Raw genomic sequence first — 13,932 nt, 5'->3', positions numbered from 1 at the left:
GCCCGAGGTGACCACCTTGGCTTTTGTCAAGAGAGTTGTAAGTAGGGTGCAAGATTGCCTACGGCCACATCACCCTGAATGCGCTCGATCTCGTCTGATCTTGGATGCTAAGCAGGGTCGGGCCTGGTTAGTACCTGGACGGTAGGCCGCCTGGGAATACCAGGTGCCGTAGCCTTTTTTCCATTATGATGTTGGCTTTGGCGACCTGCTGTATTTTTCCTCTCTATTGCCCGAGGTGACCACCTTGGCTTTTGTCAAGAGAGTTGTAAGTAGGGTCCAAAGATCGCCTACGGCCACATCACCCTGAATGCGCTCGATCTCGTCTGATCTCGGATGCTAAGCAGGGTTGGGCCTGGTTAGTACCTGGATGGGAGACCGCCTGGGAATACCAGGTGCAGTTGGCTTTTTTCCATTATGTTGTTGGCTTTGGCGACCTGCTGTATTTTTCCTCTCGATTGCCCGAGGTGACCACCTTGGCTTTTGTCAAGAGAGTTGTAAGTAGGGTGCACGATCGCCTACGGCCACATCACCCTGAATGCGCTCGATCTCATCTGATCTCGGATGCTAAGCAGGGTCGGGCCTGGTTAGTACCTGGATGGGAGACCGCCTGGGACTACCAGGTGCCGTAGGCTTTTTTCCATTATGTTGTTGGCTTTGGCGACCTGCTGTATTTTTCCTCTCGATTGCCCGAGGTGACCACCTTGGCTTTTGTCAAGAGAGTTGTAAGTAGGGTGCAAGTTCGCCTATGGCCACATCACCCTGAATGCGCTCGATCTTGTCTGATCTCGGATTCTAAGCAGGGTCGGGCCTGGTTAGTACCTGGATGGGAGACCGCCTGGGAATACCAGGTGCCGTAGGCTTTTTTCCATTATGTTGTTGGCTTTGGCGACCTGCTGTATTTTTCCTCTCGATTGCCTGAGGTGACCACCTTGGCTTTTGTCAAGAGAGTTGTAAGTAGGGTGCAAGATCGCCTACTGCCACATCACCCTGAATGCGCTCGATCTCGTCTGATCTCGGATGCTAAGCAGGGTCGTGTCTGGTTAGTACCTGGATGGGAGACCGCCTGGGAATACCAGGTGCCGTAGGCTTTTTTCCATTATGTTGTTGGCTTTGGCGACCTGCTGTATTTTTCCTCTCGATTGCCCGAGGTGACCACCTTGGCTTTTGTCAAGAGAGTTGTAAGTAGGGTGCAAGATCGCCTATGGCCACATCACCCTGAATGTGCTCAATCTCGTCTGATCTCGGATGCTAAGCAGGGTCGGGCCTGGTTAGTACCTGGATGGGAGACCGCCTGGGAATACCTGGTGCCGTAGGCTTTTTTCCATTATGTTGTTGGCTTTGGCGACCTGCTGTATTTTTCCTCTCGATTGCCCGAGGTGACCACCTTGGCTTTTGTCAAGAGACTTGTAAGTAGGGGGCAAGATCACCTACGGCCACATCACCCTGAATGCGCTTGATCTCGTCTGATCTCGGAAGCTAAGCAGCGTCGTGCCTGGTTAGTACCTGGATGGGAGACCGCCTGGGAATACCAGGTGCCGTAGGCTTTTTTCCATTATGTTGTTGGCTTTGGCGACCTGCTGTATTTTTCTTCTCGATTGCCCGAGGTGACCACCTTGGCTTTTGTCAAGAGAGTTGTAAGTAGGGTGCAAGATTGCCTACGGCCACATCACCCTGAATGCGCTCGATCTCGTCTGATCTTGGATGCTAAGCAGGGTCGGGCCTGGTTAGTACCTGGACGGTAGGCCGCCTGGGAATACCAGGTGCCGTAGCCTTTTTTCCATTATGATGTTGGCTTTGGCGACCTGCTGTATTTTTCCTCTCTATTGCCCGAGGTGACCACCTTGGCTTTTGTCAAGAGAGTTGTAAGTAGGGTCCAAAGATCGCCTACGGCCACATCACCCTGAATGCGCTCGATCTCGTCTGATCTCGGATGCTAAGCAGGGTTGGGCCTGGTTAGTACCTGGATGGGAGACCGCCTGGGAATACCAGGTGCAGTTGGCTTTTTTCCATTATGTTGTTGGCTTTGGCGACCTGCTGTATTTTTCCTCTCGATTGCCCGAGGTGACCACCTTGGCTTTTGTCAAGAGAGTTGTAAGTAGGGTGCAAGCTCGCCTACGGCCACATCACCCTGAATGCGCTCGATCTCATCTGATCTCGGATGCTAAGCAGGGTCGGGCCTGGTTAGTACCTGGATGGGAGACCGCCTGGGACTACCAGGTGCCGTAGGCTTTTTTCCATTATGTTGTTGGCTTTGGCGACCTGCTGTATTTTTCCTCTCGATTGCCCGAGGTGACCACCTTGGCTTTTGTCAAGAGAGTTGTAAGTAGGGTGCAAGTTCGCCTATGGCCACATCACCCTGAATGCGCTCGATCTTGTCTGATCTCGGATTCTAAGCAGGGTCGGGCCTGGTTAGTACCTGGATGGGAGACCGCCTGGGAATACCAGGTGCCGTAGGCTTTTTTCCATTATGTTGTTGGCTTTGGCGACCTGCTGTATTTTTCCTCTCGATTGCCTGAGGTGACCACCTTGGCTTTTGTCAAGAGAGTTGTAAGTAGGGTGCAAGATCGCCTACTGCCACATCACCCTGAATGCGCTCGATCTCGTCTGATCTCGGAAGCTAAGCAGCGTCGGGCCTGGTTAGTACCTGGATGGGAGACCGCCTGGGAATACCAGGTGCCGTAGGCTTTTGTCCATTATGTTGTTGGCTTTGGCGACCTGCTGTATTTTGCCTCTCGATTGCCCAAGGTGACCACCTTGGCTTTTGTCAAGAGAGTTGTAAGTAGGGTGCCAGATCGCCTACGGCTACATCGCCCTGAATGCGCTCGATCTCGTCTGATCTCGGATGCTAAGCAGGGTCGGGCCTGGTTAGTACCTGGATGGGAGACCGCCTGGGAATACCATGTGCTGTAGGCTTTTTTCCATTATGTTGTTGGCTTTGGCGACCTGCTGTATTTTTCTTCTCGATTGCCCGAGGTGACCACCTTGGCTTTTGTCAAGAGAGTTGTAAGTAGGGTGCAAGATCGCCTACGGCCACATCACCCTGAATGCGCTCGATCTCGTCTGATCTTGGATGCTAAGCAGGGTCGGGCCTGGTTAGTACCTGGATGGGAGGCCGCCTGGGAATACCAGGTGCCGTAGCCTTTTTTCCATTATGATGTTGGCTTTGGCGACCTGCTGTATTTTTCCTCTCTATTGCCCGAGGTGACCACCTTGGCTTTTGTCAAGAGAGTTGTAAGTAGGGTCCAAAGATCGCCTACGGCCACATCACCCTGAATGCGCTCGATCTCGTCTGATCTCGGATGCTAAGCAGGGTTGGGCCTGGTTAGTATCTGGATGGGAGACCGCCTGGGAATACCAGGTGCAGTTGGCTTTTTTCCATTATGTTGTTGGCTTTGGCGACCTGCTGTATTTTTCCTCTCGATTGCCCGAGGTGACCACCTTGGCTTTTGTCAAGAGAGTTGTAAGTAGGGTGCACGATCGCCTACGGCCACATCACGCTGAATGCGCTCGATCTCGTCTGATCTCGGATGCTAAGCAGGGTCGTGTCTGGTTAGTACCTGGATGGGAGACCGCCTGGGAATACCAGGTGCCGTAGGCTTTTTTCCATTATGTTGTTGGCTTTGGCGACCTGCTGTATTTTTCCTCTCGATTGCCCGAGGTGACCACCTTGGCTTTTGTCAAGAGAGTTGTAAGTAGGGTGCAAGATCGCCTATGGCCACATCACCCTGAATGTGCTCAATCTCGTCTGATCTCGGATGCTAAGCAGGGTCGGGCCTGGTTAGTACCTGGATGGGAGACCGCCTGGGAATACCTGGTGCCGTAGGCTTTTTTCCATTATGTTGTTGGCTTTGGCGACCTGCTGTATTTTTCCTCTCGATTGCCCGAGGTGACCACCTTGGCTTTTGTCAAGAGACTTGTAAGTAGGGGGCAAGATCACCTACGGCCACATCACCCTGAATGCGCTTGATCTCGTCTGATCTCGGATGCTAAGCAGGGTTGGGCCTGGTTAGTATCTGGATGGGAGACCGCCTGGGAATACCAGGTGCAGTTGGCTTTTTTCCATTATGTTGTTGGCTTTGGCGACCTGCTGTATTTTTCCTCTCGTTTGCCCGAGGTGACCACCTTGGCTTTTGTCAAGAGAGTTGTAAGTAGGGTGCACGATCGCCTACGGCCACATCACCCTGAATGCGCTCGATCTCGTCTGATCTCGGATGCTAAGCAGGGTCGTGTCTGGTTAGTACCTGGATGGGAGACCGCCTGGGAATACCAGGTGCCGTAGGCTTTTTTCCATTATGTTGTTGGCTTTGGCGACCTGCTGTATTTTTCCTCTCGATTGCCCGAGGTGACCACCTTGGCTTTTGTCAAGAGAGTTGTAAGTAGGGTGCAAGATCGCCTATGGCCACATCACCCTGAATGTGCTCAATCTCGTCTGATATCGGATGCTAAGCAGGGTCGGGCCTGGTTAGTACCTGGATGGGAGACCGCCTGGGAATACCTGGTGCCGTAGGCTTTTTTCCATTATGTTGTTGGCTTTGTCGACCTGCTGTATTTTTCCTCTCGATTGCCCGAGGTGACCACCTTGGCTTTTGTCAAGAGACTTGTAAGTAGGGGGCAAGATCACCTACGGCCACATCACCCTGAATGCGCTTGATCTCGTCTGATCTCGGAAGCTAAGCAGCGTCGTGCCTGGTTAGTACCTGGATGGGAGACCGCCTGGGAATACCAGGTGCCGTAGGCTTTTTTCCATTATGTTGTTGGCTTTGGCGACCTGCTGTATTTTTCTTCTCGATTGCCCGAGGTGACCACCTTGGCTTTTGTCAAGAGAGTTGTAAGTAGGGTGCAAGATTGCCTACGGCCACATCACCCTGAATGCGCTCGATCTCGTCTGATCTTGGATGCTAAGCAGGGTCGGGCCTGGTTAGTACCTGGACGGTAGGCCGCCTGGGAATACCAGGTGCCGTAGCCTTTTTTCCATTATGATGTTGGCTTTGGCGACCTGCTGTATTTTTCCTCTCTATTGCCCGAGGTGACCACCTTGGCTTTTGTCAAGAGAGTTGTAAGTAGGGTCCAAAGATCGCCTACGGCCACATCACCCTGAATGCGCTCGATCTCGTCTGATCTCGGATGCTAAGCAGGGTTGGGCCTGGTTAGTACCTGGATGGGAGACCGCCTGGGAATACCAGGTGCAGTTGGCTTTTTTCCATTATGTTGTTGGCTTTGGCGACCTGCTGTATTTTTCCTCTCGATTGCCCGAGGTGACCACCTTGGCTTTTGTCAAGAGAGTTGTAAGTAGGGTGCAAGCTCGCCTACGGCCACATCACCCTGAATGCGCTCGATCTCATCTGATCTCGGATGCTAAGCAGGGTCGGGCCTGGTTAGTACCTGGATGGGAGACCGCCTGGGACTACCAGGTGCCGTAGGCTTTTTTCCATTATGTTGTTGGCTTTGGCGACCTGCTGTATTTTTCCTCTCGATTGCCCGAGGTGACCACCTTGGCTTTTGTCAAGAGAGTTGTAAGTAGGGTGCAAGTTCGCCTATGGCCACATCACCCTGAATGCGCTCGATCTTGTCTGATCTCGGATTCTAAGCAGGGTCGGGCCTGGTTAGTACCTGGATGGGAGACCGCCTGGGAATACCAGGTGCCGTAGGCTTTTTTCCATTATGTTGTTGGCTTTGGCGACCTGCTGTATTTTTCCTCTCGATTGCCTGAGGTGACCACCTTGGCTTTTGTCAAGAGAGTTGTAAGTAGGGTGCAAGATCGCCTACTGCCACATCACCCTGAATGCGCTCGATCTCGTCTGATCTCGGATGCTAAGCAGGGTCGGGCCTGGTTAGTACGTGGATGGGAGACCGCCTGGGAATTCCAGGTGCCGTAGGCTTTTTTCCATTATGTTGTTGGCTTTGGCGACCTGCTGTATTTTTCCTCTCGATTGCCCGAGGTGACCACCTTGGCTTTTGTCAAGTGAGTTGTAAGTAGGGTGCAAAATCGCCTACAGCCACATCACCCTGAATGCGCTCCATCTCGTCTGATCTCAGATGCTAAGCAGGGTCGGGCCTGGTTAGTACCTGGATGGGAGACCGCCTGGGAATTCCAAGTGCCGTAGGCTTTTTTCCATTATGTTGTTGGCTTTGGCGACCTGCTGTATTTTTCCTCTCGATTGCCCGAGGTGACCACCTTGGCTTTTGTCAAGAGAGTTGTAAGTAGGGTGCAAGATCGCCTACGGCCACATCACCCTGAATGCGCTCGATCTCGTCTGATCTCAGATGCTAAGCAGGGTCGTGCCTGGTTAGTACCTGGATGGGAGACCGCCTGGGAATACCAGGTGCTGTAGGCTTTTTTCCATTATGTTGTTGGCTTTGGCGACCTGCTGTATTTTTCCTCTCGATTGCCCGAGGTGACCACCTTGGCTTTTGTCAAGAGAGTTGTAAGTAAGGTGCAAGATCGCCTACAGCCACATCACCCTGAATGCGCTCAATCTCGTCTGATCTCGGATGCTAAGCAGGGTCGGGCCTGGTTAGTACCTGGATGGGAGACCGCCTGGGACTACCAGGTGCCGTAGGCTTTTTTCCATTATGTTGTTGGCTTTGGCGACTTGCTGTATTTTTCCTCTCGATTGCCCGAGGTGACCACCTTGGCTTTTGTCAAGAGAGTTGTAAGTAGGGTGCAAGATCGCCTATGGCCACATCACCCTGAATGCGCTCGATCTTGTCTGATCTCGGATGCTAAGCAGGGTCGGGCCTGGATGGGAGACCTCCTGGGAATACCAGGTGCCGTAGGCTTTTTTCCATTATGTTGTTGGCTTTGGCGACCTGCTGTATTTTTCCTCTCGATTGCCCGAGGTGACCACCTTGGCTTTTGTCAAGAGAGTTGTAAGTAGGGTGCAAGATCGCCTAAGGCCACATCACCCTGAATGCGCTCGATCTCGTCTGATCTCGGATGCTAAGCAGGGTCGTGCCTGGTTAGTACCTGGATGGGAGACCGCCTGGGAATACCAGGTGCCGTAGGCTTTTTTCCATTATGTTGTTGGCTTTGGCGACCAGCTGTATTTTTCCTCTCGATTGCCCGAGGTGACCACCTTGGCTTTTGTCAAGAGAGTTGTAAGTAGGGTGCAAGATCGCCTACGGCCACATCACCCTGAATGCGCTCGATCTCGTCTGATCTCGGATGCTAAGCAGGGTCGGGCCTGGTTAGTACCTGGGTGGGAGACCGCCTGGGAATTCCAGGTGCCGTAGGCTTTTTTCCATTATGTTGTTGGCTTTGGCGACCTGCTGTATTTTTCCTCTCGATTGCCCGAGGTGACCACCTTGGCTTTTGTCAAGAGAGTTGTAAGTAGGGTGCAAGATCGCCTACGGCCACATCACCCTGAATGCGCTCGATCTCGTCTGATCTCGGATGCTAAGCAGGGTTGGGCCTGGTTAGTACCTGGATGGGAGACCGCCTGGGAATACCAGGTGCAGTTGGCTTTTTTCCATTATGTTGTTGGCTTTGGCGACCTGCTGTATTTTTCCTCTCGATTGCCCGAGGTGACCACCTTGGCTTTTGTCAAGAGAGTTGTAAGTAGGGTGCAAGCTCGCCTACGGCCACATCACCCTGAATGCGCTCGATCTCATCTGATCTCGGATGCTAAGCAGGGTCGGGCCTGGTTAGTACCTGGATGGGAGACCGCCTGGGACTACCAGGTGCCGTAGGCTTTTTTCCATTATGTTGTTGGCTTTGGCGACCTGCTGTATTTTTCCTCTCGATTGCCCGAGGTGACCACCTTGGCTTTTGTCAAGAGAGTTGTAAGTAGGGTGCAAGTTCGCCTATGGCCACATCACCCTGAATGCGCTCGATCTTGTCTGATCTCGGATTCTAAGCAGGGTCGGGCCTGGTTAGTACCTGGATGGGAGACCGCCTGGGAATACCAGGTGCCGTAGGCTTTTTTCCATTATGTTGTTGGCTTTGGCGACCTGCTGTATTTTTCCTCTCGATTGCCTGAGGTGACCACCTTGGCTTTTGTCAAGAGAGTTGTAAGTAGGGTGCAAGATCGCCTACTGCCACATCACCCTGAATGCGCTCGATCTCGTCTGATCTCGGAAGCTAAGCAGCGTCGGGCCTGGTTAGTACCTGGATGGGAGACCGCCTGGGAATACCAGGTGCCGTAGGCTTTTGTCCATTATGTTGTTGGCTTTGGCGACCTGCTGTATTTTGCCTCTCGATTGCCCAAGGTGACCACCTTGGCTTTTGTCAAGAGAGTTGTAAGTAGGGTGCCAGATCGCCTACGGCTACATCGCCCTGAATGCGCTCGATCTCGTCTGATCTCGGATGCTAAGCAGGGTCGGGCCTGGTTAGTACCTGGATGGGAGACCGCCTGGGAATACCATGTGCTGTAGGCTTTTTTCCATTATGTTGTTGGCTTTGGCGACCTGCTGTATTTTTCTTCTCGATTGCCCGAGGTGACCACCTTGGCTTTTGTCAAGAGAGTTGTAAGTAGGGTGCAAGATTGCCTACGGCCACATCACCCTGAATGCGCTCGATCTCGTCTGATCTTGGATGCTAAGCAGGGTCGGGCCTGGTTAGTACCTGGATGGGAGGCCGCCTGGGAATACCAGGTGCCGTAGCCTTTTTTCCATTATGATGTTGGCTTTGGCGACCTGCTGTATTTTTCCTCTCTATTGCCCGAGGTGACCACCTTGGCTTTTGTCAAGAGAGTTGTAAGTAGGGTCCAAAGATCGCCTACGGCCACATCACCCTGAATGCGCTCGATCTCGTCTGATCTCGGATGCTAAGCAGGGTTGGGCCTGGTTAGTATCTGGATGGGAGACCGCCTGGGAATACCAGGTGCAGTTGGCTTTTTTCCATTATGTTGTTGGCTTTGGCGACCTGCTGTATTTTTCCTCTCGATTGCCCGAGGTGACCACCTTGGCTTTTGTCAAGAGAGTTGTAAGTAGGGTGCACGATCGCCTATGGCCACATCACGCTGAATGCGCTCGATCTCGTCTGATCTCGGATGCTAAGCAGGGTCGTGTCTGGTTAGTACCTGGATGGGAGACCGCCTGGGAATACCAGGTGCCGTAGGCTTTTTTCCATTATGTTGTTGGCTTTGGCGACCTGCTGTATTTTTCCTCTCGATTGCCCGAGGTGACCACCTTGGCTTTTGTCAAGAGAGTTGTAAGTAGGGTGCAAGATCGCCTATGGCCACATCACCCTGAATGTGCTCAATCTCGTCTGATCTCGGATGCTAAGCAGGGTCGGGCCTGGTTAGTACCTGGATGGGAGACCGCCTGGGAATACCTGGTGCCGTAGGCTTTTTTCCATTATGTTGTTGGCTTTGGCGACCTGCTGTATTTTTCCTCTCGATTGCCCGAGGTGACCACCTTGGCTTTTGTCAAGAGACTTGTAAGTAGGGGGCAAGATCACCTACGGCCACATCACCCTGAATGCGCTTGATCTCGTCTGATCTCGGATGCTAAGCAGGGTTGGGCCTGGTTAGTATCTGGATGGGAGACCGCCTGGGAATACCAGGTGCAGTTGGCTTTTTTCCATTATGTTGTTGGCTTTGGCGACCTGCTGTATTTTTCCTCTCGATTGCCCGAGGTGACCACCTTGGCTTTTGTCAAGAGAGTTGTAAGTAGGGTGCACGATCGCCTACGGCCACATCACCCTGAATGCGCTCGATCTCGTCTGATCTCGGATGCTAAGCAGGGTCGTGTCTGGTTAGTACCTGGATGGGAGACCGCCTGGGAATACCAGGTGCCGTAGGCTTTTTTCCATTATGTTGTTGGCTTTGGCGACCTGCTGTATTTTTCCTCTCGATTGCCCGAGGTGACCACCTTGGCTTTTGTCAAGAGAGTTGTAAGTAGGGTGCAAGATCGCCTATGGCCACATCACCCTGAATGTGCTCAATCTCGTCTGATTTCGGATGCTAAGCAGGGTCGGGCCTGGTTAGTACCTGGATGGGAGACCGCCTGGGAATACCTGGTGCCGTAGGCTTTTTTCCATTATGTTGTTGGCTTTGGCGACCTGCTGTATTTTTCCTCTCGATTGCCCGAGGTGACCACCTTGGCTTTTGTCAAGAGACTTGTAAGTAGGGGGCAAGATCACCTACGGCCACATCACCCTGAATGCGCTTGATCTCGTCTGATCTCGGAAGCTAAGCAGCGTCGTGCCTGGTTAGTACCTGGATGGGAGACCGCCTGGGAATACCAGGTGCCGTAGGCTTTTTTCCATTATGTTGTTGGCTTTGGCGACCTGCTGTATTTTTCTTCTCGATTGCCCGAGGTGACCACCTTGGCTTTTGTCAAGAGAGTTGTAAGTAGGGTGCAAGATTGCCTACGGCCACATCACCCTGAATGCGCTCGATCTCGTCTGATCTTGGATGCTAAGCAGGGTCGGGCCTGGTTAGTACCTGGACGGTAGGCCGCCTGGGAATACCAGGTGCCGTAGCCTTTTTTCCATTATGATGTTGGCTTTGGCGACCTGCTGTATTTTTCCTCTCTATTGCCCGAGGTGACCACCTTGGCTTTTGTCAAGAGAGTTGTAAGTAGGGTCCAAAGATCGCCTACGGCCACATCACCCTGAATGCGCTCGATCTCGTCTGATCTCGGATGCTAAGCAGGGTTGGGCCTGGTTAGTACCTGGATGGGAGACCGCCTGGGAATACCAGGTGCAGTTGGCTTTTTTCCATTATGTTGTTGGCTTTGGCGACCTGCTGTATTTTTCCTCTCGATTGCCCGAGGTGACCACCTTGGCTTTTGTCAAGAGAGTTGTAAGTAGGGTGCAAGCTCGCCTACGGCCACATCACCCTGAATGCGCTCGATCTCATCTGATCTCGGATGCTAAGCAGGGTCGGGCCTGGTTAGTACCTGGATGGGAGACCGCCTGGGACTACCAGGTGCCGTAGGCTTTTTTCCATTATGTTGTTGGCTTTGGCGACCTGCTGTATTTTTCCTCTCGATTGCCCGAGGTGACCACCTTGGCTTTTGTCAAGAGAGTTGTAAGTAGGGTGCAAGTTCGCCTATGGCCACATCACCCTGAATGCGCTCGATCTTGTCTGATCTCGGATTCTAAGCAGGGTCGGGCCTGGTTAGTACCTGGATGGGAGACCGCCTGGGAATACCAGGTGCCGTAGGCTTTTTTCCATTATGTTGTTGGCTTTGGCGACCTGCTGTATTTTTCCTCTCGATTGCCTGAGGTGACCACCTTGGCTTTTGTCAAGAGAGTTGTAAGTAGGGTGCAAGATCGCCTACTGCCACATCACCCTGAATGCGCTCGATCTCGTCTGATCTCGGATGCTAAGCAGGGTCGGGCCTGGTTAGTACGTGGATGGGAGACCGCCTGGGAATTCCAGGTGCCGTAGGCTTTTTTCCATTATGTTGTTGGCTTTGGCGACCTGCTGTATTTTTCCTCTCGATTGCCCGAGGTGACCACCTTGGCTTTTGTCAAGTGAGTTGTAAGTAGGGTGCAAAATCGCCTACAGCCACATCACCCTGAATGCGCTCCATCTCGTCTGATCTCGGATGCTAAGCAGGGTCGGGCCTGGTTAGTACCTGGATGGGAGACCGCCTGGGAATTCCAAGTGCCGTAGGCTTTTTTCCATTATGTTGTTGGCTTTGGCGACCTGCTGTATTTTTCCTCTCGATTGCCCGAGGTGACCACCTTGGCTTTTGTCAAGAGAGTTGTAAGTAGGGTGCAAGATCGCCTACGGCCACATCACCCTGAATGCGCTCGATCTCGTCTGATCTCAGATGCTAAGCAGGGTCGTGCCTGGTTAGTACCTGGATGGGAGACCGCCTGGGAATACCAGGTGCTGTAGGCTTTTTTCCATTATGTTGTTGGCTTTGGCGACCTGCTGTATTTTTCCTCTCGATTGCCCGAGGTGACCACCTTGGCTTTTGTCAAGAGAGTTGTAAGTAAGGTGCAAGATCGCCTACAGCCACATCACCCTGAATGCGCTCAATCTCGTCTGATCTCGGATGCTAAGCAGGGTCGGGCCTGGTTAGTACCTGGATGGGAGACCGCCTGGGACTACCAGGTGCCGTAGGCTTTTTTCCATTATGTTGTTGGCTTTGGCGACTTGCTGTATTTTTCCTCTCGATTGCCCGAGGTGACCACCTTGGCTTTTGTCAAGAGAGTTGTAAGTAGGGTGCAAGATCGCCTATGGCCACATCACCCTGAATGCGCTCGATCTCGTCTGATCTCGGATGCTAAGCAGGGTCGGGCCTGGTTAGTACCTGGATGGGAGACCGCCTGGGAATACCAGGTGCCGTAGGCTTTTTTCCATTATGTTGTTGGCTTTGGCGACCTGCTGTATTTTTCCTCTCTATTGCCCGAGGTGACCACCTTGGCTTTTGTCAAGAGAGTTGTAAGTACGGTCCAAAGATTGCCTACGGCCACATCACCCTGAATGCGCTCGATCTCGTCTGATCTCGGATGCTAAGCAGGGTCGGGCCTGGTTAGTACCTGGATGGGAGACCGCCTGGGAATACCAGGTGCCGTAGGCTTTTTTCCATTATGTTGTTGGCTTTGGCGACCTGCTGTATTTTTCCTCTCGATTTCCCGAGGTGACCACCTTGGCTTTTGTCAAGAGAGTTGTAAGTAAGGTGCAAGATCGCCTACAGCCACATCACCCTGAATGCGCTCAATCTCGTCTGATCTAGGATGCTAAGCAGGGTCGGGCCTGGTTAGTACCTGGATGGGAGACCGCCTGGGAATACCATGTGCCGTAGGCTTTTTTCCATTATGTTGTTGGCTTTGGTGACCTGCTGTATTTTTCCTCTTGATTGCCCGAGGTGACCACCTTGGCTTTTGTCAAGAGATTTGTAAGTAGGGTGCAAGATTGCCTACGGCCACATCACCCCGAATGCGCTCGATCTCGTCTGATCTCGGATGCTAAGCAGGGTCGTGCCTGGTTAGTACCTGGATGGAGACCGCCTGGGAATACGAGGTGCCGTTGGCTTTTTTCCATTATGTTGTTGGCTTTGGCGACCTGCTGTATTTTTCCTCTCGATTGCCCGAGGTGACCACCTTGGCTTTTGTCAAGAGAGTTGTAAGTAGGGTGCAAGATCGCCTACGGCCACATCACCTTGAATGTGCTCGATCTCGTCTGATCTCGGATGCTAAGCAGGGTCGGGCCTGGTTAGTACCTGGATGGGAGACCGCCTGGGGCTACCAGGTGCCGTAGGCTTTTTTCCATTATGTTGTTGGCTTTGGCGACCTGCTGTATTTTTCCTCTCGATTGCCCGAGGTGACCACCTTGGCTTTTGTCAAGAGAGTTGTAAGTAGGGTGCAAGATTGCCTACGGCCACATCACCCTGAATGCGCTTGATCTCGTCTGATCTCGGATGCTAAGCAGGGTCGGGCCTGGTTAGTACCTGGATGGGAGACCGCCTGGGACTACCAGGTGCCGTAGGCTTTTTTCCATTATGTTGTTGGCTTTGGCGACCTGCTGTATTTTTCCTCTCGATTGCCCGAGGTGACCACCTTGGCTTTTGTCAAGAGAGTTGTAAGTAGGGTGCAAGATCGCCTATGGCCACATCACCCTGAAAGCGCTACATCTCGTCTGATCTCGGATGCTAAGCAGGGTCGGGCCTGGTTAGTACCTGGATGGGAGACCGCTTGGGAATACCAGGTGCCGTAGGCTTTTTTCCATTATGTTGTTGGCTTTGGCGACCTGCTGTATTTTTCCTCTCGATTGCCCGAGGTGACCACCTTGGCTTTTGTCAAGAGAGTTGTAAGTAGGGTGCAAGATCGCCTACGGCCACATCACCCTGAATGCGCTTGATCTCGTCTGAACTCAAATGCTAAGCAGGGTCGGGCCTGGTTAGTACCTGGATGGGAGACCGCCTGGGAATACTGGGTGCCGTAGGCTTTTTTCCATTATGTTGTTGGCTTTGGCGACCTGCTGTATTTTTCCTCTCGATTGCCCGAGGTGACCACCTTGGCTTTTGTCA

The 13,932-nt window shown here is 52.5% G+C and overlaps 33 non-coding genes and 27 pseudogenes across 33 annotated transcripts; all 60 read left to right on the top strand.

The window, feature by feature from the left end:
* The first annotated feature begins 56 nt into the window (after nucleotides 1-56).
* Nucleotides 57-175, top strand: LOC143946544 (5S ribosomal RNA; annotated as a pseudogene).
* A 110-nt stretch (nucleotides 176-285) lies between these two features.
* LOC143953034 (5S ribosomal RNA) lies at nucleotides 286-404 on the top strand. The gene has a single exon (XR_013268153.1). It is a non-coding gene; the product is annotated as a 5S ribosomal RNA (ribosomal RNA).
* Nucleotides 405-513: 109 nt separating this feature from the next.
* Nucleotides 514-632, top strand: LOC143951570 (5S ribosomal RNA). Its single transcript, XR_013266830.1, has one exon. It is a non-coding gene; the product is annotated as a 5S ribosomal RNA (ribosomal RNA).
* A 109-nt stretch (nucleotides 633-741) lies between these two features.
* Nucleotides 742-860, top strand: LOC143943884 (5S ribosomal RNA; annotated as a pseudogene).
* Nucleotides 861-969: 109 nt separating this feature from the next.
* Nucleotides 970-1,088, top strand: LOC143943640 (5S ribosomal RNA; annotated as a pseudogene).
* Nucleotides 1,089-1,197: 109 nt separating this feature from the next.
* Nucleotides 1,198-1,316, top strand: LOC143954461 (5S ribosomal RNA). Its single transcript, XR_013269451.1, has one exon. It is a non-coding gene; the product is annotated as a 5S ribosomal RNA (ribosomal RNA).
* A 109-nt stretch (nucleotides 1,317-1,425) lies between these two features.
* Nucleotides 1,426-1,544, top strand: LOC143953950 (5S ribosomal RNA). Its single transcript, XR_013268985.1, has one exon. It is a non-coding gene; the product is annotated as a 5S ribosomal RNA (ribosomal RNA).
* Nucleotides 1,545-1,653: 109 nt separating this feature from the next.
* LOC143946543 (5S ribosomal RNA) lies at nucleotides 1,654-1,772 on the top strand (annotated as a pseudogene).
* Nucleotides 1,773-1,882: 110 nt separating this feature from the next.
* Nucleotides 1,883-2,001, top strand: LOC143953033 (5S ribosomal RNA). The gene has a single exon (XR_013268152.1). It is a non-coding gene; the product is annotated as a 5S ribosomal RNA (ribosomal RNA).
* A 109-nt stretch (nucleotides 2,002-2,110) lies between these two features.
* On the top strand, nucleotides 2,111-2,229 carry LOC143951569 (5S ribosomal RNA). Its single transcript, XR_013266829.1, has one exon. It is a non-coding gene; the product is annotated as a 5S ribosomal RNA (ribosomal RNA).
* A 109-nt stretch (nucleotides 2,230-2,338) lies between these two features.
* Nucleotides 2,339-2,457, top strand: LOC143943882 (5S ribosomal RNA; annotated as a pseudogene).
* Nucleotides 2,458-2,566: 109 nt separating this feature from the next.
* Nucleotides 2,567-2,685, top strand: LOC143952870 (5S ribosomal RNA). The gene has a single exon (XR_013268005.1). It is a non-coding gene; the product is annotated as a 5S ribosomal RNA (ribosomal RNA).
* A 109-nt stretch (nucleotides 2,686-2,794) lies between these two features.
* Nucleotides 2,795-2,913, top strand: LOC143953580 (5S ribosomal RNA). Its single transcript, XR_013268649.1, has one exon. It is a non-coding gene; the product is annotated as a 5S ribosomal RNA (ribosomal RNA).
* A 109-nt stretch (nucleotides 2,914-3,022) lies between these two features.
* On the top strand, nucleotides 3,023-3,141 carry LOC143943668 (5S ribosomal RNA; annotated as a pseudogene).
* A 110-nt stretch (nucleotides 3,142-3,251) lies between these two features.
* Nucleotides 3,252-3,370, top strand: LOC143943489 (5S ribosomal RNA; annotated as a pseudogene).
* A 109-nt stretch (nucleotides 3,371-3,479) lies between these two features.
* On the top strand, nucleotides 3,480-3,598 carry LOC143954156 (5S ribosomal RNA). Its single transcript, XR_013269172.1, has one exon. It is a non-coding gene; the product is annotated as a 5S ribosomal RNA (ribosomal RNA).
* Nucleotides 3,599-3,707: 109 nt separating this feature from the next.
* LOC143954460 (5S ribosomal RNA) lies at nucleotides 3,708-3,826 on the top strand. Its single transcript, XR_013269450.1, has one exon. It is a non-coding gene; the product is annotated as a 5S ribosomal RNA (ribosomal RNA).
* Nucleotides 3,827-3,935: 109 nt separating this feature from the next.
* Nucleotides 3,936-4,054, top strand: LOC143946112 (5S ribosomal RNA; annotated as a pseudogene).
* Nucleotides 4,055-4,163: 109 nt separating this feature from the next.
* On the top strand, nucleotides 4,164-4,282 carry LOC143951811 (5S ribosomal RNA). Its single transcript, XR_013267048.1, has one exon. It is a non-coding gene; the product is annotated as a 5S ribosomal RNA (ribosomal RNA).
* A 109-nt stretch (nucleotides 4,283-4,391) lies between these two features.
* Nucleotides 4,392-4,510, top strand: LOC143945209 (5S ribosomal RNA; annotated as a pseudogene).
* Nucleotides 4,511-4,619: 109 nt separating this feature from the next.
* LOC143953949 (5S ribosomal RNA) lies at nucleotides 4,620-4,738 on the top strand. The gene has a single exon (XR_013268984.1). It is a non-coding gene; the product is annotated as a 5S ribosomal RNA (ribosomal RNA).
* Nucleotides 4,739-4,847: 109 nt separating this feature from the next.
* Nucleotides 4,848-4,966, top strand: LOC143946542 (5S ribosomal RNA; annotated as a pseudogene).
* A 110-nt stretch (nucleotides 4,967-5,076) lies between these two features.
* On the top strand, nucleotides 5,077-5,195 carry LOC143953032 (5S ribosomal RNA). Its single transcript, XR_013268151.1, has one exon. It is a non-coding gene; the product is annotated as a 5S ribosomal RNA (ribosomal RNA).
* A 109-nt stretch (nucleotides 5,196-5,304) lies between these two features.
* Nucleotides 5,305-5,423, top strand: LOC143951568 (5S ribosomal RNA). Its single transcript, XR_013266828.1, has one exon. It is a non-coding gene; the product is annotated as a 5S ribosomal RNA (ribosomal RNA).
* Nucleotides 5,424-5,532: 109 nt separating this feature from the next.
* LOC143943881 (5S ribosomal RNA) lies at nucleotides 5,533-5,651 on the top strand (annotated as a pseudogene).
* A 109-nt stretch (nucleotides 5,652-5,760) lies between these two features.
* LOC143954316 (5S ribosomal RNA) lies at nucleotides 5,761-5,879 on the top strand. Its single transcript, XR_013269319.1, has one exon. It is a non-coding gene; the product is annotated as a 5S ribosomal RNA (ribosomal RNA).
* Nucleotides 5,880-5,988: 109 nt separating this feature from the next.
* On the top strand, nucleotides 5,989-6,107 carry LOC143947990 (5S ribosomal RNA; annotated as a pseudogene).
* Nucleotides 6,108-6,216: 109 nt separating this feature from the next.
* Nucleotides 6,217-6,335, top strand: LOC143953025 (5S ribosomal RNA). The gene has a single exon (XR_013268145.1). It is a non-coding gene; the product is annotated as a 5S ribosomal RNA (ribosomal RNA).
* Nucleotides 6,336-6,444: 109 nt separating this feature from the next.
* LOC143946167 (5S ribosomal RNA) lies at nucleotides 6,445-6,563 on the top strand (annotated as a pseudogene).
* A 326-nt stretch (nucleotides 6,564-6,889) lies between these two features.
* On the top strand, nucleotides 6,890-7,008 carry LOC143953242 (5S ribosomal RNA). Its single transcript, XR_013268342.1, has one exon. It is a non-coding gene; the product is annotated as a 5S ribosomal RNA (ribosomal RNA).
* Nucleotides 7,009-7,117: 109 nt separating this feature from the next.
* LOC143944669 (5S ribosomal RNA) lies at nucleotides 7,118-7,236 on the top strand. The gene has a single exon (XR_013265048.1). It is a non-coding gene; the product is annotated as a 5S ribosomal RNA (ribosomal RNA).
* A 109-nt stretch (nucleotides 7,237-7,345) lies between these two features.
* On the top strand, nucleotides 7,346-7,464 carry LOC143953030 (5S ribosomal RNA). Its single transcript, XR_013268150.1, has one exon. It is a non-coding gene; the product is annotated as a 5S ribosomal RNA (ribosomal RNA).
* A 109-nt stretch (nucleotides 7,465-7,573) lies between these two features.
* Nucleotides 7,574-7,692, top strand: LOC143951567 (5S ribosomal RNA). Its single transcript, XR_013266827.1, has one exon. It is a non-coding gene; the product is annotated as a 5S ribosomal RNA (ribosomal RNA).
* A 109-nt stretch (nucleotides 7,693-7,801) lies between these two features.
* On the top strand, nucleotides 7,802-7,920 carry LOC143943880 (5S ribosomal RNA; annotated as a pseudogene).
* Nucleotides 7,921-8,029: 109 nt separating this feature from the next.
* Nucleotides 8,030-8,148, top strand: LOC143952869 (5S ribosomal RNA). The gene has a single exon (XR_013268004.1). It is a non-coding gene; the product is annotated as a 5S ribosomal RNA (ribosomal RNA).
* A 109-nt stretch (nucleotides 8,149-8,257) lies between these two features.
* On the top strand, nucleotides 8,258-8,376 carry LOC143953579 (5S ribosomal RNA). Its single transcript, XR_013268648.1, has one exon. It is a non-coding gene; the product is annotated as a 5S ribosomal RNA (ribosomal RNA).
* A 109-nt stretch (nucleotides 8,377-8,485) lies between these two features.
* On the top strand, nucleotides 8,486-8,604 carry LOC143943667 (5S ribosomal RNA; annotated as a pseudogene).
* A 110-nt stretch (nucleotides 8,605-8,714) lies between these two features.
* Nucleotides 8,715-8,833, top strand: LOC143943488 (5S ribosomal RNA; annotated as a pseudogene).
* Nucleotides 8,834-8,942: 109 nt separating this feature from the next.
* LOC143943509 (5S ribosomal RNA) lies at nucleotides 8,943-9,061 on the top strand (annotated as a pseudogene).
* A 109-nt stretch (nucleotides 9,062-9,170) lies between these two features.
* Nucleotides 9,171-9,289, top strand: LOC143954459 (5S ribosomal RNA). Its single transcript, XR_013269449.1, has one exon. It is a non-coding gene; the product is annotated as a 5S ribosomal RNA (ribosomal RNA).
* Nucleotides 9,290-9,398: 109 nt separating this feature from the next.
* LOC143946110 (5S ribosomal RNA) lies at nucleotides 9,399-9,517 on the top strand (annotated as a pseudogene).
* A 109-nt stretch (nucleotides 9,518-9,626) lies between these two features.
* On the top strand, nucleotides 9,627-9,745 carry LOC143951810 (5S ribosomal RNA). Its single transcript, XR_013267047.1, has one exon. It is a non-coding gene; the product is annotated as a 5S ribosomal RNA (ribosomal RNA).
* Nucleotides 9,746-9,854: 109 nt separating this feature from the next.
* LOC143944843 (5S ribosomal RNA) lies at nucleotides 9,855-9,973 on the top strand (annotated as a pseudogene).
* Nucleotides 9,974-10,082: 109 nt separating this feature from the next.
* LOC143953948 (5S ribosomal RNA) lies at nucleotides 10,083-10,201 on the top strand. The gene has a single exon (XR_013268983.1). It is a non-coding gene; the product is annotated as a 5S ribosomal RNA (ribosomal RNA).
* A 109-nt stretch (nucleotides 10,202-10,310) lies between these two features.
* LOC143946540 (5S ribosomal RNA) lies at nucleotides 10,311-10,429 on the top strand (annotated as a pseudogene).
* Nucleotides 10,430-10,539: 110 nt separating this feature from the next.
* On the top strand, nucleotides 10,540-10,658 carry LOC143953029 (5S ribosomal RNA). Its single transcript, XR_013268149.1, has one exon. It is a non-coding gene; the product is annotated as a 5S ribosomal RNA (ribosomal RNA).
* A 109-nt stretch (nucleotides 10,659-10,767) lies between these two features.
* LOC143951566 (5S ribosomal RNA) lies at nucleotides 10,768-10,886 on the top strand. The gene has a single exon (XR_013266826.1). It is a non-coding gene; the product is annotated as a 5S ribosomal RNA (ribosomal RNA).
* A 109-nt stretch (nucleotides 10,887-10,995) lies between these two features.
* LOC143943879 (5S ribosomal RNA) lies at nucleotides 10,996-11,114 on the top strand (annotated as a pseudogene).
* A 109-nt stretch (nucleotides 11,115-11,223) lies between these two features.
* On the top strand, nucleotides 11,224-11,342 carry LOC143954315 (5S ribosomal RNA). The gene has a single exon (XR_013269318.1). It is a non-coding gene; the product is annotated as a 5S ribosomal RNA (ribosomal RNA).
* A 109-nt stretch (nucleotides 11,343-11,451) lies between these two features.
* Nucleotides 11,452-11,570, top strand: LOC143946554 (5S ribosomal RNA; annotated as a pseudogene).
* Nucleotides 11,571-11,679: 109 nt separating this feature from the next.
* LOC143953023 (5S ribosomal RNA) lies at nucleotides 11,680-11,798 on the top strand. Its single transcript, XR_013268143.1, has one exon. It is a non-coding gene; the product is annotated as a 5S ribosomal RNA (ribosomal RNA).
* A 109-nt stretch (nucleotides 11,799-11,907) lies between these two features.
* On the top strand, nucleotides 11,908-12,026 carry LOC143946165 (5S ribosomal RNA; annotated as a pseudogene).
* A 109-nt stretch (nucleotides 12,027-12,135) lies between these two features.
* On the top strand, nucleotides 12,136-12,254 carry LOC143946360 (5S ribosomal RNA). The gene has a single exon (XR_013265203.1). It is a non-coding gene; the product is annotated as a 5S ribosomal RNA (ribosomal RNA).
* Nucleotides 12,255-12,364: 110 nt separating this feature from the next.
* LOC143953244 (5S ribosomal RNA) lies at nucleotides 12,365-12,483 on the top strand. Its single transcript, XR_013268344.1, has one exon. It is a non-coding gene; the product is annotated as a 5S ribosomal RNA (ribosomal RNA).
* A 109-nt stretch (nucleotides 12,484-12,592) lies between these two features.
* LOC143946429 (5S ribosomal RNA) lies at nucleotides 12,593-12,711 on the top strand (annotated as a pseudogene).
* A 109-nt stretch (nucleotides 12,712-12,820) lies between these two features.
* LOC143947660 (5S ribosomal RNA) lies at nucleotides 12,821-12,938 on the top strand (annotated as a pseudogene).
* A 109-nt stretch (nucleotides 12,939-13,047) lies between these two features.
* LOC143945581 (5S ribosomal RNA) lies at nucleotides 13,048-13,166 on the top strand (annotated as a pseudogene).
* Nucleotides 13,167-13,275: 109 nt separating this feature from the next.
* LOC143953965 (5S ribosomal RNA) lies at nucleotides 13,276-13,394 on the top strand. Its single transcript, XR_013268999.1, has one exon. It is a non-coding gene; the product is annotated as a 5S ribosomal RNA (ribosomal RNA).
* A 109-nt stretch (nucleotides 13,395-13,503) lies between these two features.
* On the top strand, nucleotides 13,504-13,622 carry LOC143945046 (5S ribosomal RNA; annotated as a pseudogene).
* Nucleotides 13,623-13,731: 109 nt separating this feature from the next.
* On the top strand, nucleotides 13,732-13,850 carry LOC143950217 (5S ribosomal RNA). The gene has a single exon (XR_013265640.1). It is a non-coding gene; the product is annotated as a 5S ribosomal RNA (ribosomal RNA).
* Nucleotides 13,851-13,932: the final 82 nt, after the last annotated feature.

Source organism: Lithobates pipiens, unplaced genomic scaffold (genome assembly GCF_037356315.1).
Source record: "Lithobates pipiens isolate NorthernLeopardFrog02 unplaced genomic scaffold, aLitPip1_a1.2 Scaffold_30, whole genome shotgun sequence".
Lineage (NCBI taxonomy): Eukaryota > Metazoa > Chordata > Amphibia > Anura > Ranidae > Lithobates > Lithobates pipiens.
The sequence above is the reverse complement of the archived record's forward strand: the minus strand, read 5'-3'. Positions and strand labels throughout refer to the sequence as shown.